Genomic DNA, 15939 nt, shown 5'->3' with positions numbered 1-15939 from the left:
ATGTTAATTTCTCAGTTTTGATCATTGTACATGGTTACGTAAGAGGCTAACATTAGGGGAAGCTGGTTATGGCAAAACTTCATACTATTTCTGCAACTTTTCTCCAAACTTAAATGATTTTGAAATAGTAAATTTAAGAAAGATGATGATTTGTTCATTCATTCTTGCAACAAGTGTGCCCAGAGGCTGGTAATCAGCAATGAACCAAGCAAAACAAAAATTCCTAATGCCGTGGATATTATTCTATATTTTAGGGATTTCACCCTTTCTGAGTACAGCTATGGGGCAATACCTATGGGCCAAATCTTGCTGCTACTGCTGTGCCATCCGTGTGCTCATGCCATGCCCCCGTGCTGGGAGTGTAAGTTGTATACAGGCATATGGCTCTTTTCCTCTGCCTTTCTTCACAGTCCAACTCTCACATCCATACATAACCACTGGAAAAACCATAGCCTTGACTACACGGACCTTTGTTGGCAAAGGAATGTCTCTGCTTTTGAATATGCTATCTAGGTTGGTCATAACTTTCCTTCCAAGGAATAAGCGTCTTTTAATTTCATGGCTGCCATCACCATCTGCAGTGATGTTGGAGCCCCAAAAAATAAAGTCTGACACTGTTTCCACTGTTTCCCCATCTGTTTCCCATGAAGTGATGGGACCAGATGCCATGATCTTAGTTTTCTGAATATTGAGCTTTAAGCCAACTTTTTCATTCTCTTCTTTCACTTTCAACTAGAGGCTTTTTAGTTCCTCTTCACTTTCTGACATTAGGTGATTCTATTTTCAGAGTCATATACCGGGAAGATTTTCCTTCATTAATGTAATCACCTTGCTAAACTTGCTTTTGGTAGGGAGTCACTATACATAACATGGGGCTTCCCTGGTGGCTCAGAGGTTAAAGCGTCTGCCTCCAATGTGGAAGACCCGGGGTTGATCCCTGGGTCGGGAAGATCCCCTGGAGAAGGAAATGGTAACCCACTCCAGTATTCTGGCCTGGAGAATCCCATGGACGGAGAAGCCTGGTAGGCTACAGTCCATCGGGTCACAAAAGAGTCGGACACGACTGAGCGACTTCACTTTAACTTTCATACATAACATGAGCCCTAGATATAGTCAGTAATTAATATGAGAGATCCATGTAAACAAGTTCCAAAGACAGCCTCATCCACCATTACTGTCACTCTGCAGCATAACTTCAACAGGGAACACTGGCTGTCAAACCCAAGAGGCTAATCATAACAATAAAATAGCATCTGATCCCGATCTGGCCAGATTGCACTCTCCCTCCTGTCACTGTCATGGAGATCTATGGAAGTCCGGGGCACTAATAGACTTTCTCACCCTTGAAGGATAATTATCAAAGTACTGCATGTTAAGCACAATGTCTTCCTAAGAACTAGAGGTAAATGCTCTCAATACCCAACCAGGGGACTAAGTGCCCTGACTTGTTTCTATTTTTAATTGGTTGATTTTCATTCAACCAAAGATGAAAACTACACTGTTGGTCTCCCCTCTGTAACATTAAGACTGCTGATCATAAACGGAATCATCTTTGAAGTAAAATACAGCCAGTGGTACCCCAAAGAGATGTGACAGGCCATCAATACCCAGTGTTAACTCAAAGCTGATGATATATTTTATTCTCTCCTTGCACAATGCACCTTCAGCTACTTCCCCACTTAAGGTCTTATGGGTAGACAAGGGGAACACAAGGCCCACGATTCACTTCCAAGAAACACAGGGCTTTAGCCATCACTTCCAGTGGGTTGCATGTGGAAGCTAGGGTTGTGCAGCCTTTCTTGAATACATACTTTCAACAGGGGTGCTTGCTTTAAAAAAAAAAAAAAACAACCTGGATTTTTGACCCCATCTCGATACATTCAGTCAGAATTTCCAGAGAAAGAGCCTTGGAATCAGCCTTTTTAACAAGTAACTGAAGAAATGGACTCTACTGCCAGGCATAAAAGCTCACAAAAGGCATAAAAGGTGATCCACTGGAGTAAATTTTTGCATCAGTACAGATGCAGTCCACTTTTTGAAAATGTTACAGGCAAAGCATCCTTCTATCAGTAGTCTTACTGCAACAACACAACCAGTACGACAGATATATAGAGAAAGAGAAAAAGTTGTTTGATCTATGAGATGTAGCAAAAGCAGTTCTTAGAGGGAAGTTCATAGTGATACAAGCCTTCCTCAAAAAGCAAGAAAAATCTCAGATAAACAACCTAACCCACCACCTAAGAGTGAGAAAAAGAAGAACAAATAAAACCTAAAGTCAGCAGAAGGAAGGAAACAATAAAGATTGGATGTGGTGGTGATTTAGTTGCTAAGTTGTGTCTGACTCTCGTGACCCTATGGACTGTAGCCCCCCAGGCTCCTCTGTCCACGGGATTTCCCAGGCAATAATACTGGAGTGGCTTGCCATTTCCTTCTCTACATTTTCCCAACCCAAGGATAGGACCCGCATCTCCTACATTGCAAACAAATTCTTTACCACTGAGCCACCAGGAAAGTCCCAATAAAGATTGGAGAGTAAATAAAAACAACCTGTTTGAGGCACTTCGGTGTCAAACCTGGTGCTCTCCTTATTTTGGTAACAGGCTCTATACCTTAGGGTTTTATCAAGACTTTGTACCTCTATACAGAAAAATATTTCACAGATCTTCAAACATGATTAAGAAAACTCAGAACATATAACAATGATTTTTTTTTATTAGTCACACTTCCCTATTTGGCATAGGTTTGAGTTATAAAGAAGATCTCATTTCATAAAAGTATTTTGAGAGCTTTTTTCCCCCCTCCATATGTGTATTCAGTCCTTTATCCTCAGTACCAGGGCCCCATTTACAGTATCTATGGTTGGGGCAAAGGAAAAGTAAGGATTCTAGCCAGATTAAAGTGGAGGATATTAGCAACGGATAAACTAATAATTCAAAAAAGTTCTATTTCACCTGTTTTTCACAAAGGAAAAACCACCACACAGAAAAATCTAAACTCAAGAAGCAAAATCCTAGTATCTGTTTAGCTGGAGGTCAAAGAACGCTAAGATAAGTTTAGGAAAGGGCTCTGAGGCAGGGGTCCATGCGTGCGTGCATGCTAAGTCGCTTCAGTAGTGTCTGACTCTTTGCGACCCGATGGACTGTAGCCCGCCAGACTCCTCTGTCCATGGAATTCTCTAGGCATGAAGACTGGAGTGGATTGCCATGCCCTTCTCCAGGGGATCTTCCTGACCCAGGGATTGAACCCATATCTCCTGCATTGGCAGAGAGCCAACTAGAGCCACGTGGGAAGCCCAAGAGTTCATGACCCTCCTGAAATCACAAACTCTGATATTATGCTCTCATGAGCACTATTTATTGGAGAGGATTGATGGATTTCATCCTACTATAAAAAATTTCTGACTCTCCCCCAACCACGCACATGAAGAATTAAGTTCTGTTTTCTTCTAGAAAAGATTTAGAATATTAGGATAATCAAACTGACAGAGACTTTTTAGACCTAATTTATGGCCACTCTTATTTGACACATGAGAAAAATGAGACACACAGATGTGATGATTACTTTCACTCAAAGAAGATAAAATATGAGTTTTTCACTTTTTAAAAGAAACCATTGCTTTAAAAAACTTTATTAATACATTTAGACAGACTTGGCCAAACCACAGCTGGGCAGATATGCCCACCTCAACTATAATGAGCAATTAACAAGTATTTAACATGTTTTCTAGAAAATAAAATCATAAGACATACTGTGCTTCACCAAATGTAAGATAACAATTGTAATTTATGAAGCAATAAGGCAGGAAATATACTGCCAGTTAAATAACAAGATGGTTGAATGCATTTGCATTTCTAAAACTCTGCATCTCAGATTTGATGAAATGCAATATTGCAAAAAAAGTAATGCCTTGATTTATATGACTCTTGGAAGAACAGAATGTATTAAACTTCCTTTTGTAAAAATTAAACTGTAAGAGAAAGCCTGTGAAACTTGAGTCCTCTTTTCACCATGTTTGAGACTAGCACATACTGAGTTAATCACAAGAGAAGAAATCATACAAAATTATTCATACATACGTCAAGTATCTTATTTTAACACACAGGGTGTTCATTCCTTCATCCATCTTTTAAAGTAGATTGAGAACTATTTTTGGACATATGTTACCAGTTTAGGATTCTATAGGCTCTTTCTTGATATAAACACTTAAAATTTAGAGTCTATGACTTCCAATTTGGGTTCAGTTGAAATGGAGTGATAATGTAAAGACACTTGCAAAGCAACGTGAATGTTTTAGATTTTCTTTTAATGACTTCTCTTTACATTTTGCAGTTATTCCAACACCTAATTTAACAACCTGCCCACAACCAACACCCAGTAACCAGGTATGCAAGTGAGACAGCTAAGGAATAAATCATCCAGCCCCAGCCAAGCCTTTGGAGGATTCAGCCACCTAGGCTGATATCCACTGAGATGAAGTTGGCCCAGAACAGCCCAGCTAAGGCACTCCCAGTTTCCCCTTCTACAGGAACTATATGAAGCCATCCATTGTTTTAAGTCACAAAGTCTGTGGATAGTTTGTCGCATAAAAGTGATAACAAATACAGCAGCCTTCTAAACAACGTAGGCAGTTAGCAGGCTGAGGGCACCTTTCAGAATGAAGAGTGAATTGATTAAGTGAAGCTTCCTTCAAGTTCTCTGAATTTCTATATTACTGAAAGTGAAAGTGGCTCAACTGTGTCTGACTCTTTGTGACCCCATGGACTGTACAGTCCAGGGAATTCTCCAGGCCAGAATACTGGAGTGGGTAGCCTTTCCCTTTTCCAGGGGATCTTCCCAACCCAGGGACTGAACCCAGGTCTCCCTCATTGCAGGTGGATTGTTTACCAGCTGAGCCACAAGGGAAGCACTTCTGTACTACTGGAGGCTACCAAATACCCCTTTTATATGTGAGGCTCTAGTCTCCGTCCCAGGCCTCCCTGGTGGCTCAGGGGTAAAGAATCCGCCTTCCGATGCAGGAGATGCGGGTTCAATCCCTGGGTCGGGAAGATCCCCTAGAGGAGGGAATGGCAACCCACTCCAGTATGCTTGTCTGGAGAATCCCATGAACAGAGGAGCCTGGTGGGCTACAGTCCATAGGGTCACAAAGAGTCAGATATGATTGAAGTGACTTACCACATGGCAGTCTTCTTTCCTAATTTCCCAGAATGGTACTGAATCAATGATAAGTAATAAATTAAGAGATGGTTACAAGGGGACCAGTAAGCAAGAGGGTTGGAGTAAAGGTGGCTGAGCCCTGTAACAAATGGAAGTTGGGGAAAAAAGAGGATCTGGGAAAATCCAACCCACTCTGTGCTTGCTTGGTGCCTTTGTGATGTCAAACCAGTGTCCACTGCCTGTTACCCATCCTTGACACCTGCAACTGGCTCCTGGCCAAAACCTCAGTTCTGTCTGCTTTCTTCTCCTGCACTGCACTGTACTTCTGAAGGTCTACACTGGGGAGTCATTGGTCCTTGGAATACCAAGCTTGAAACAGTAGGTCTCTGAAGCCCACATACAAACCTTTTTCCTAAAAAAACAAAATCTGGGGCAGAAAAAAACCCAGAAGTAAGTGATCTAGAAAATACCTACATTTCAGTATAGCCAGTCCAGTCCCTCTTTATATGCAAAGAAAATCAATTAGCAGAAACTACTGATGTCTTATTCAAATCCTCATGGTCAAGCCTTAGCTAAATAAATCTGTTTTATGAAATACAAGAGAGGCTAACAAAGAAGCATGTATTAGATGAAGCTGGCTTTTAAGACCTCAAAATTCAGAGAAGGGCAAGAGGAGACTCCGACTGGCAAAAACAGAAATAGATACCATGGTTCTCATGTGTCCTGAATATACTTTCTTATAATTATCCTATAAATTTTACAGATAAGGAAACATTTCAAGTCATGGGGATTAAGAATTTACCCCAAATCACACAGTGAGTACCCATTTCCCTTGTTCTAAACTAAGATGGGGAAGCTAATGCACAGATGTGTCTCCCCTGGTCCCTTCTTCCATTAGCACTGGTCAGAGCAGGGGCATTCCAGATGTTCACTCTCTGGGATGGTGGTGGGTTCCCTCTAACTATCCCCAACATCATCGTACAAGAAGGGTAGAGAGGCTGCAGAAAGAGCTGAACTCCAGCTCAAAAATAAGAGCCTAATTTTGGTAAAAACATAGATAATTCCTCGAGTTCCTTTGCCTCCAGGACTGAAATCAGTTTGACAGCACAGAAAACAAAATCAAGAATAGAATTCACAACTTCACCTTACCTCTTGTAAGCTCTGTGATCTTGGGTGAGTCAGATCACACCAACATCACTGGGTTTCATAAAGATTACATAAGAATGTCTACAAAATAACTGACAACAGCAAACACCCATTACATACATGATACAGATCTCTAATATAATCAGTGCTTATGAGAATAAGTTTTGTAATCTTTCCGACCTGGATTCAAACCCAGATGCAGCCACTGATAGCTCGGTAAGTGAGGTATTTCACTCTCCTAAGACTCAATATTCTCGTCAATAAAATGGGACTGACATTCATGCAAATTCACTGGGTTGTTATCAGGAGTTGTTATAAATTCAGTACAAATACTGCCAACAGCTAATGGTTACCGAATGCAAACTTACATCAAACCAAGCCTTAATGTGTGTAGTCATATTATGGTGATCATAAGCCTTCTTATGGTGATCCATAAGCCTTCTTCATCCTTACTTTCTCACTAAGGTAGGTACTAGAGTGTGGCACTTGGAAAATACATCAAAGATGCAGCTTCCAGCAAAAGGACATATGATAAGGAAGCACTCCAGCACTCAGAGGCTGGGCTCCAGGGAAACAAGACACAGGTCCCCTCAGGCCAAATGGACCACCTGAGCTCCTGGATTCACTGTTCTCCATTCCTTCTCTCCTGTTAAAGGGGCTTCCTCACTAGGTCAGAAAAACTGATCAGAATGGAGTGCAGGGCTGGCAGGTGACCTCATGGATCCTGGACCAGTGGCCCTGCCTTAGACAAGGCTACAAAAATAGATAACAAATCTTTTAAGGAAAAAATAAAAAATAAAAACGTCAGAACAGATCTATTTTAAAGATTCTTTCCTTCCATTTACAATCACAATGCGCTTCACAAATGCCCTGATTTTGATATTTCCACTGCCATGTTCTGCCCCTGCTTCTGGCCTCCTTCCACATCTAATTCTGATTTTTCTTTTTCACTGACTAGATCTAGCCAAGGCAAAGAGATGATTAGATGGCATAAGAATGAATGAGATTTTATTTTAAAAATCCCTTATAAATAACTCCCTGCAGAAGTCTTGAAATAACTGTGGACAAGAGTCGTCATCTAATTTACAATACTAACAACAAGTAGACAAAAAAAAAAAAAAATAGCGGGCCATGTAATAGCTATTCCTGAATCCCCCAGGAAATTAAAAATAGGCACAGCCTCATCTCATGTTCAATAGCAAACTCAAGATTTATTTGCTTAACATTTTGATGGTCTAACAGTATTCTAACCTGCAGCCAGGGTCTTTAGCAGAGGGACTACTTGTCAAAACTGCTCTTAAATGGCATCACCAATGTTTGAACGTCATTAAATGCCTATGAGAGAATAAGTTTACTGGTCTCTCACTGCCAACCAATCCATCCATAGCAGAAATACAGTGTGTTTCCAAAGGCTTCAGACCAAGTGGGATAGCAACTTAAAAATAGAGATGAGCCAGCAGGCTACATATTCAGACTACAGGTACCCCTGAGAAGACAAACACAGTAAATCTTCAATTGAGACCAGCTGAACTGCCACGATACTATGGATACTAACAGTAACTTCTGCCCAAACCTAGATGCTCACCAACAGGCACCAACGCAAGCCCATATGCACATGTGCACACATAGGGGTATATATACTGGGCTCCCCTCATGGCTCAGACAGTAAAGAATCTGCCAGCAATGCAGGAGGCCCAGGTTCGATCCCTGGGTCAGAAAGATCCCCTGGAGAAGGGCATGGCAACCCACTCCAGGATTCTTGCCTGAAGAACTCCATGGACAGAGGAGCCTGGTGGGCTACAGTCCATGGGGTTGCAAAGAGTTGGACACGACTGAGCGACTCACTCACACACATACACACATAAACATGAATGTACAAGCAATTCATGAAACGATTAAACACGGTTCTAGTGATCAAAAGCAAGAGGAAAGAAGTGTACATGATTTAAGACACCTTTTCTCTTTATTTCTCATTATCAAATGCTGTGGCCTGTATCAGACACAGACTAACTCTATTATTCTTATCAATGGCCTATCATATTCCTTGCTGTGAACCCACAGTATGTAGCCAAATCTAGCATGTCTGTACTAATTAGAAAATACGCAGGCACAGTAATGGACAAGTATTTCATAAGACTGTAGAAGACTGTTTAAGGGTAGAACTGTAGGAGAAGTTTAAAATAAAAACATGCAGTGGCCATCTGTACTCATGATTGTTAGGTCAAAGTGTTATGGTTGGTTTAGTATCTCAGATTCTAATGGACCTCTTCAGCTAGACAATGTGGTTCAGTTTGGGTAAAACTACTCTTATTAAGAAATATTTCTGCAGCAGTCTACATGCCCCTAAGCGGGCACCAAGTAGCAGCTAAGGAAAAACCCACCACTCAATGGTATCAGAAAGCTTTTACCACTTAAGTGGCAGGTATAGGAACTAGAAGAGAAAAATGGCACAACATTTGAAGTAGGAAAAAAGGATAAAAAGCAAGTCTGGTTAACATATGTACACATGTTATACATCTACGAACTTCATGTATATACTCACAGAAAAAAGATAGGAAGGAAATCAACATGAAGATATTAAGAGTGCCTAAGTAGTAGGATTTGGATGATTTTCGTTTCCCCCTTTTGTTTATCTGTCTTTTCTTTCCACAATTAACACAAATGATCTGTGATAGTTACATGAACTGCAAATGGTAGAAAAAGCAGAAGTACACACTTCATACTCGTAACCTGGGGACATTTGTTTTCAGAGTTTCTTAAGGCTTTGGCTAACATGACATGTTAACATAAAGGTCAGTTTTCCCAAGTCAATACTACTGAGGTTTTGCTTGTTTTGCTTTGCAATATGAAGCACATGCTTCTACTCAAGACTTTAGGCGTTTGGCAAAAAGCAATCCAAGGTACAATACAGCTTTAATTAGTAGTACTTGTCTAAAAGCAGGCAAAATCAACAGGGCCTCTTCCACGTCAGAAGAGGCCCAGGAAGCTTCTGGTTTTTTGAGGCCTTTTGTACAAACACCCAGAAATCTTATAAAAATTGTGATTTATCTTTACATAGACTAGTTAACAGTCTCCCTGATGGCTAAGTGGTAAATAATCCGCCTGCCAATGCAGGAAACACAGGTTTGATCCCTGGGTTGGGAAGATCTCCTGGAGAAGGGAATGGCAAACCACTTTGGTATTCTTGTCTGGGAAATCCCATGGCAGAGAAGCCTGGTGGGCTTCAGTCCATGGGGTCACAAGAGTTGGCCATGACTTAGCAACTAAACAACAACAATACTAGTTAAAATCCTGTGAATGTATCTATATGATTCTTTTTTTTTTAATTTTATTTTATTTTTAAACTTTATATAACTGTATTAGTTTTGCCAAATATCAAAATGAATCCGCCACAGGTATACATGTGTTCCCCATCCTGAACCCTCCTCCCTCCTCCCTCCCCATTCCATCCCTCTATATGATTCTATGTCACCCTTCATTTGCAGATGATGTCAAAAGTCTAAATTTGGGGCCATTCTTCCTCCCTTGATAACTACTCTGACCCTGTGAAGGATGAAAAGAAATGCCCCCCCCCCTCAAATGATTCTATAGAAAAGGAGAGCTACTAATACTTTAAAAAAGTAATGTCCTAAGCATTTGGTAGAAAAAGTAACTTTTAAAAAAATTAACGTGGTCAGTGGTGAAGAATCCACCTGCCAATACAGAGGATGTGGTTCGATCCCTAGTCTGGGAAGACCCCACATGGCATGGAGCAACTAAGCCCGTGTCCCATAATTACTGAGCCCATGCTCTAGAGCCCACACAATGCAACTGCGGAAGCCCGAGTAACTAAAGCCCATGATCCACAAAGGCTATGCACAGCAAGGAAAACCCAGAGCAGCCAAAAATCAGTTAATTAATTAAATTTTTAAAAATTAATGTCCAAAGTAGTTGATGGAAAGCCCTATAACTGTGTCCATTACCATTTCATCAAATCGAAATAAGGAAAAAAAAAGAGGAGGGGAAGCTGCAGGCACTCCTCATATACTGCTATCACGTACCCCACAAGCAGGCGATATTCACACTTAACTGAGGCTGAACAGATCTCTAGTAAATCTCTCTTAGTCACTCAATGTTTCCTTCAAAGGAATCTGAGAACATAAATCCTTTTATCAGCATCTATGTCAATACCAACACAGAAACCTTAAAAAGCACGGTCCTAAGGGAACATATTTACCAGGGGAAGGACCCAACCAGAGGGGCAAGTGACATGGAAGACTGCTAAAGAGCCAAGCCACTACTTTAAGACCAACTGTTCATAAATTCTTCACATCTCTGAGTAAATCATAGGCACTGTTCATATTGGGAGAGAAGCAGGAATTGTTTCCACAGCTCATTCCCTCATCTTCTCTGGTTTATAAACCAAGCTTTGTGGCAATGAAAGTAAAATAATAACTGCCTGGGAAACACGTATTTGGGGCTTTTGTTTGTTGTCCACAGGAGCGTAGAGAGGCCTTGTTACATGCATCCAAGGAATCCAGGTGATGTGCTGCGTGGTCTGTCATCAGCCCTTAACCACAAGCAAATCAAGGCACAGTAAGGAGACATCTCTGTGAAACTCCGAGTCAGGCAGCCACTGCACATGGGCAGGAAGCTTTCACTTGATTAGCCCTCAGGCTGTGCTCAGGTTGGCTGCTTTGGCAAAAGATTTCATTTCTCTAGCAGCGTACCAGATAACAGGGACTGAGTGCAACTTGGGTCTGAAATTTATTCATTCCTCCTGCACTTGCTAGTGCCTGCTGTTGGGCTAAGCTCCATGCAAGGCCTTGTACGCTGCTTCCCAAAGAACTGCTGCCAAGTTTGCTTTAGGACTTTAACCACATTCAGTATTAAATATAAGTGCAGGGTGTCCTGAAAAGTCTCTGATAATGCTCCATAAATTTCACTTACAGAACAAATCAAGCCTTTAAGTAGATGGAGGCCTGACCCATTAGTGTGATTTCCGGGGTTACTTTATCCTCTGCACTTTCAAGGTTTCCGTGACCGATAGCAATGAGTGCATAAAAACGTCCATGTGTAACTTTATTATCCTTGTAGGGCAGCTGATGCAAATGGCAGCCCATGTCCTAAATCCAGACACCTGAAATTTTTTTTGTCACACTGTGCTTCCAATTCCTTTGATAAATTCGTTGCTGAACAATCCAAGTACTGATCAATGGATGAATGGGTAAATAAAAGGTGGCCTATACATACAAAGGAATATTATTCAGCCTTAAACAGGAAGGTCTGACACATGCTACAACATAGACGGAACCTTGAAGACATTATACTAAGTGAAACAAGCCCATCACAAAAACACAAGCATTGCCTATGATTCCACTTATTTGAGAGGACTTCCCTGGAGGTCCAGTGCTTACGACTACATGCTTCCAATGCAGAGGGTTCAAGTTTGTTCCTTGGTCAGGGAACAAGATACTACATTCTGTGTGGTACAGCCACACACACACACACACACACACACACACTTATATGAGGTCCCTAAAGTAGTCAAACTCAGAGATGGAAAGCAGAAGGATGGTCGTCAAGAGCTGGGGGAGGGGCAATGGGGAGTTGTTTAATGGGTACAGTTTCAGTTTCACAAGGAAAAGAAAGTTCTGGAGACTGGCTGCACGACAGTGTGCATGTAGTGCAACTGAGCTATACACTTAAAACTGTGTGAGATGGTAAGTTTTGTATGTATTTTAGCACAATTTAAAATACTGCCAATAGATAGTACTGATGAACCTACCTATAGAGCAGCAGTGAAGATGCAGACATAGAGAACAGACTTTTGGACACAGCTCGGGGGACAGAGAGGATGGAATGATTTAAGAGAGTAGCGCTGAAACATACACATTACCGTATGTAAAGTAGATAGCCAGTGGGAATTTGCTGTATGACACAGGGAACCCAAAGCTGTGGTCTGTGGTCTGTGACAACCTGGAGGAGTGGGATGGGGAGGCAGGTGGGATGGAGGTTTAAGTGGAGGGGGGAACATGCGTCCCCCATACATACCCATGGCTGATTCATGCTGATATACAGTAGAAACCATCACAGTACTGTAAAGTAATTATCATCCAAGTAAAAGTTTAAAAATAAATTTAAAAACTGGGAGAAGTCATAGAAAAAAAAAAATCCACATTTCTACCTTGCCTTAGAAAACACGGAGAAGATGCGACAGCATGGGGCCTGCATTGTGCCTGCATGGAGGCCGGAGCAGAGAATATACCCTTTATGTGCCCTAGCTTCTCAAATTCCCTACCCTCCCTGTCGTCAACCTGCACAGCCCATTTCATTCAGTTATGGCAAGAGTTCCCAACATGGGGCATGCAGAGTGCTTTGCGTGTATGAATGATGGTGCTTAGTTTCAGTTCTAGCCACAGCACCCTTAAGATACCCATATATTATATTCATAATATTCTGGGTGTATCCAGAGAATCTTATCCAGTCCAGTATAAAGCCTAAAATTAAATGGATAAAAGTAAGAAAGCATGTGTAAAAGCTATAACAAAGACCAATAAACTGGGATCCGCTAAAGACGAAAAGCCCTGAGCTTCCATAGCTCAATGACATTCAGTCTCTCTGCAGGGATGAATGCAGCCCTTCACTCTCCCACTACTGAGAGGTTCAGCCTCTCAGCAGAGATTGTCAATCTCGCTCTGTTGAGAGCGAAAACTCAGACTCAACTCATAGTGATGTCCTCTGGTCACTGGTAACACAAAGATCCTCCTCCTTCTCCAAAGTGACTAATGGCCCACTGCAGACACCCACTTAGACGGAATGCCCTGTGACAGGCCACCCCACCTGAAGGAACGTCAGTGTGATGTGTATTCTTAGGAAGATTTCGCTTGGGTAGATTCATTTTATGTTAGGCAACATTTTGCTGTGTGTGCTCAGTCACTAAGTCATATTCAACTCTTCTGCAACCCCATGGACTGTAGCCCACCAGGCTCCTCTATTCATGGGATGCTTGGGGTAAGAATACTAGAGTGGGTTGCCATTTCCTTTTCCAGGGGATCTTCTTGACCCAGGGATCAAACATGTGTCTCTTGGACTGCAGGTAGATTCTTTATTACTGTGTATTATATAACAATAGTAATCCTTGATTTTTTACTTCTGGGCAGTTTCCATATTATTTTATGCTTAATCATGGGAAATGAATGTAAAGTGGTGGTTTGCATATCTCAGACCCTATATATCTGACAGAGGGTAATGCCTACCACCACCAAAACCAACCCCTCTTTACCAGGAAACTTTTAGAAAATGCATGGATGTGATTTTGGTTGTCACACATTAAGGGATGGGCACTGTGCAGAGGCAGAGATGTGAAATGGTCTCTGATACCTGAGACAACGTCACACAATGGAACTGTGCCACCCACAGGGACAATAAAGCCATTAAAATAAGACGAAATGTTGATTTATGTTAACTTCTTGCCATCAATAGGCCTTTCACCATGTGATTCAAATAGAGAATAAGTACACCAATGTGAGAATCCAAGACCCAGAGTCCCAAGGTCTGTCTGCGGATATGAACACCATGTACTCCTTGCAAGCCTATATAGGCTTTCAGAATCTCAGTTTCTGCATCTGCAAAAACAGTCCTGTGACCCCCGTCCACCTTCAAGTTTTCTGGAGGTTTAGCTAAAACATGAGTGTCAAACAGTTTCTGCAACTATAAAACAAAGGGCACAATTAAAGGCTGACTGTAAAAAAAAGTTTTTAATTTTAAAATGTGATACTCATCAAAGGATGAACTCTGAAGACATGTGTAGTGAAATAAGCCAGATACAAATATTACATAATTTCACTTATATGAGATATCTTAAAAAATTAAATTTACAAAAAAAAAAGAAGAAACATGGTTACCATCTGCTGGGGAAAGGATGGGATAGGAAATTATACTTTGGAGATCACACAGTTTCAGTGTGAGAGGATGAAAAAGATCTGGAGATGGGTGATGGTAGTGGTTGTGTAACAGTGCAAATGTGCTTCACAAAAATGAACTGCACATGTTAAAATAGTCAAAATGTTAAATTTTGTTATGTATATTTAGCTATAATTTTAAATATTAAAAAACCATACTCATTTATAAAAATGAATATATGTGCATTGTAGAATCAAAAATGCGGATACGAAAATATACCTCCTTGCACAACGCAGAAATAACCATGCTCACTATTTTGGTATAAATCCACCTCAGGACTTTTTCTATTGATGATCTAAGATTAATAATTTTCAAGAGAACCTTAACTGCTGATTGTTGAGACTTACACTATTTTTACTGAAATACTCAGTTGGGATGAGGCAATTGAGGAAATTTGCAGAATGAGAAGGAAGGTGAGAGGCAACACTTTCCCTCAACACATAAGTAAGCTTCCTTCATTTCTACAAAATTTTAAAGGAATATATGCTTAATCTGATCACAATAAAATGTAACAATGAAAGAAAAAAATTATAAGTTGATTAGAAATTTAATACTGTACTAAAAAAGAATACCAAACATCAAGAAAAGTCCACTATCTGTAAAACCTATGATCATCAGATCAAAGGCACTGAAATATTTACAAACGAAATTTGTAAACCACTTCAAAATTCTTGCCTTGAGAACCCCATGAACAATATGGAAAGGCAAAAAGATAGGACACTGAAAGAGGAATTCCCCAGGTCGGTAGGTGCCCAATACGCCACTGGAGATCAGTGGAGAAATAACTTCAGAAACAATGAAGAGACGGAGCCAAACCAAAAACAATACCCAGTTGTGGATGTGACTAGGGATGGAAGTAAAGTCAGATGCTATAAAGAGCAATATTGCATAGGAACCCGGAATGTTAGGTCCATGAATAAAGGCAAATTGGAAGTGGTCAAACAGGAGATGGCAAGAGTGAACATCAACATTCTAGGAATCAGCAAACTAAAATGAACTGGAATGGGTGAATTTAACTCAGAAGACCATTATATCTATTACAGTGGGCAAGAATTCCTTAGAAGAAATGGAGTAGCCATCATAGTCAACAAAAGAGCACAAAATGCAGTACTTGGATGCAATCTTAAAAACAACAGAAGGCTCTCTGGTCATTTTCAAGGCAAACCATTCAATATCACAGTAATCCAGGTCTATGCCCCAACCAGTAATGCTCAAGAAGCTGAAGGTGAATGGTTCTATGAAGACCCACAAGATCTTCTAGAACTAACACCCAAAAAGACGTCCTTTTCATGATACGGGACTGGAATGCAAAAGTAGGAAATCAAGAAATAACTGGAGTAACAGGCAAATTTGGCCGTGGAGGACAGAATTAAGCAGGGCAAAGGCTAATAGCGTTTTGCCAAGAGAATGCACTGGTCATAGCAAACACTCTCTTGCAACAACACAAGAAGAGATACTACACATAGACATCACCAGATGATCAATACCAAAATCAGACCTATTATATTCTTTGCAGCCAAAGATGGAGAAGCTCTACATAGTTAGCAAAAACAAGACCGGGAGCTGACTCTGGCTCAGATCATGAACTCCTTATTGCCAAATTCAGACTTAAATTGACAAAAGTAGGGAAAACCACTAGACCATTCAGGTATGACCTAAATCAAACCCCTTAGACTTATCCACTGGAAGTGAGAA

At 40.8% G+C, this 15939-nt stretch overlaps 1 protein-coding gene across 14 annotated transcripts in view; it reads right to left on the bottom strand.

Annotated features, from left to right (window-relative positions):
* MAGI1 (membrane associated guanylate kinase, WW and PDZ domain containing 1) overlaps positions 1-15939 on the bottom strand; it is a 643759-nt gene that overhangs the window by 186266 nt on the left and 441554 nt on the right. The gene's annotated exons all lie outside the window — the stretch shown is intronic.

Source organism: Bubalus kerabau, chromosome 20 (assembly GCF_029407905.1).
Source record: "Bubalus kerabau isolate K-KA32 ecotype Philippines breed swamp buffalo chromosome 20, PCC_UOA_SB_1v2, whole genome shotgun sequence".
NCBI classification, from domain to species: domain Eukaryota; kingdom Metazoa; phylum Chordata; class Mammalia; order Artiodactyla; family Bovidae; genus Bubalus; species Bubalus kerabau.
This window is presented reverse-complemented; position numbering and strand designations above follow the sequence as displayed.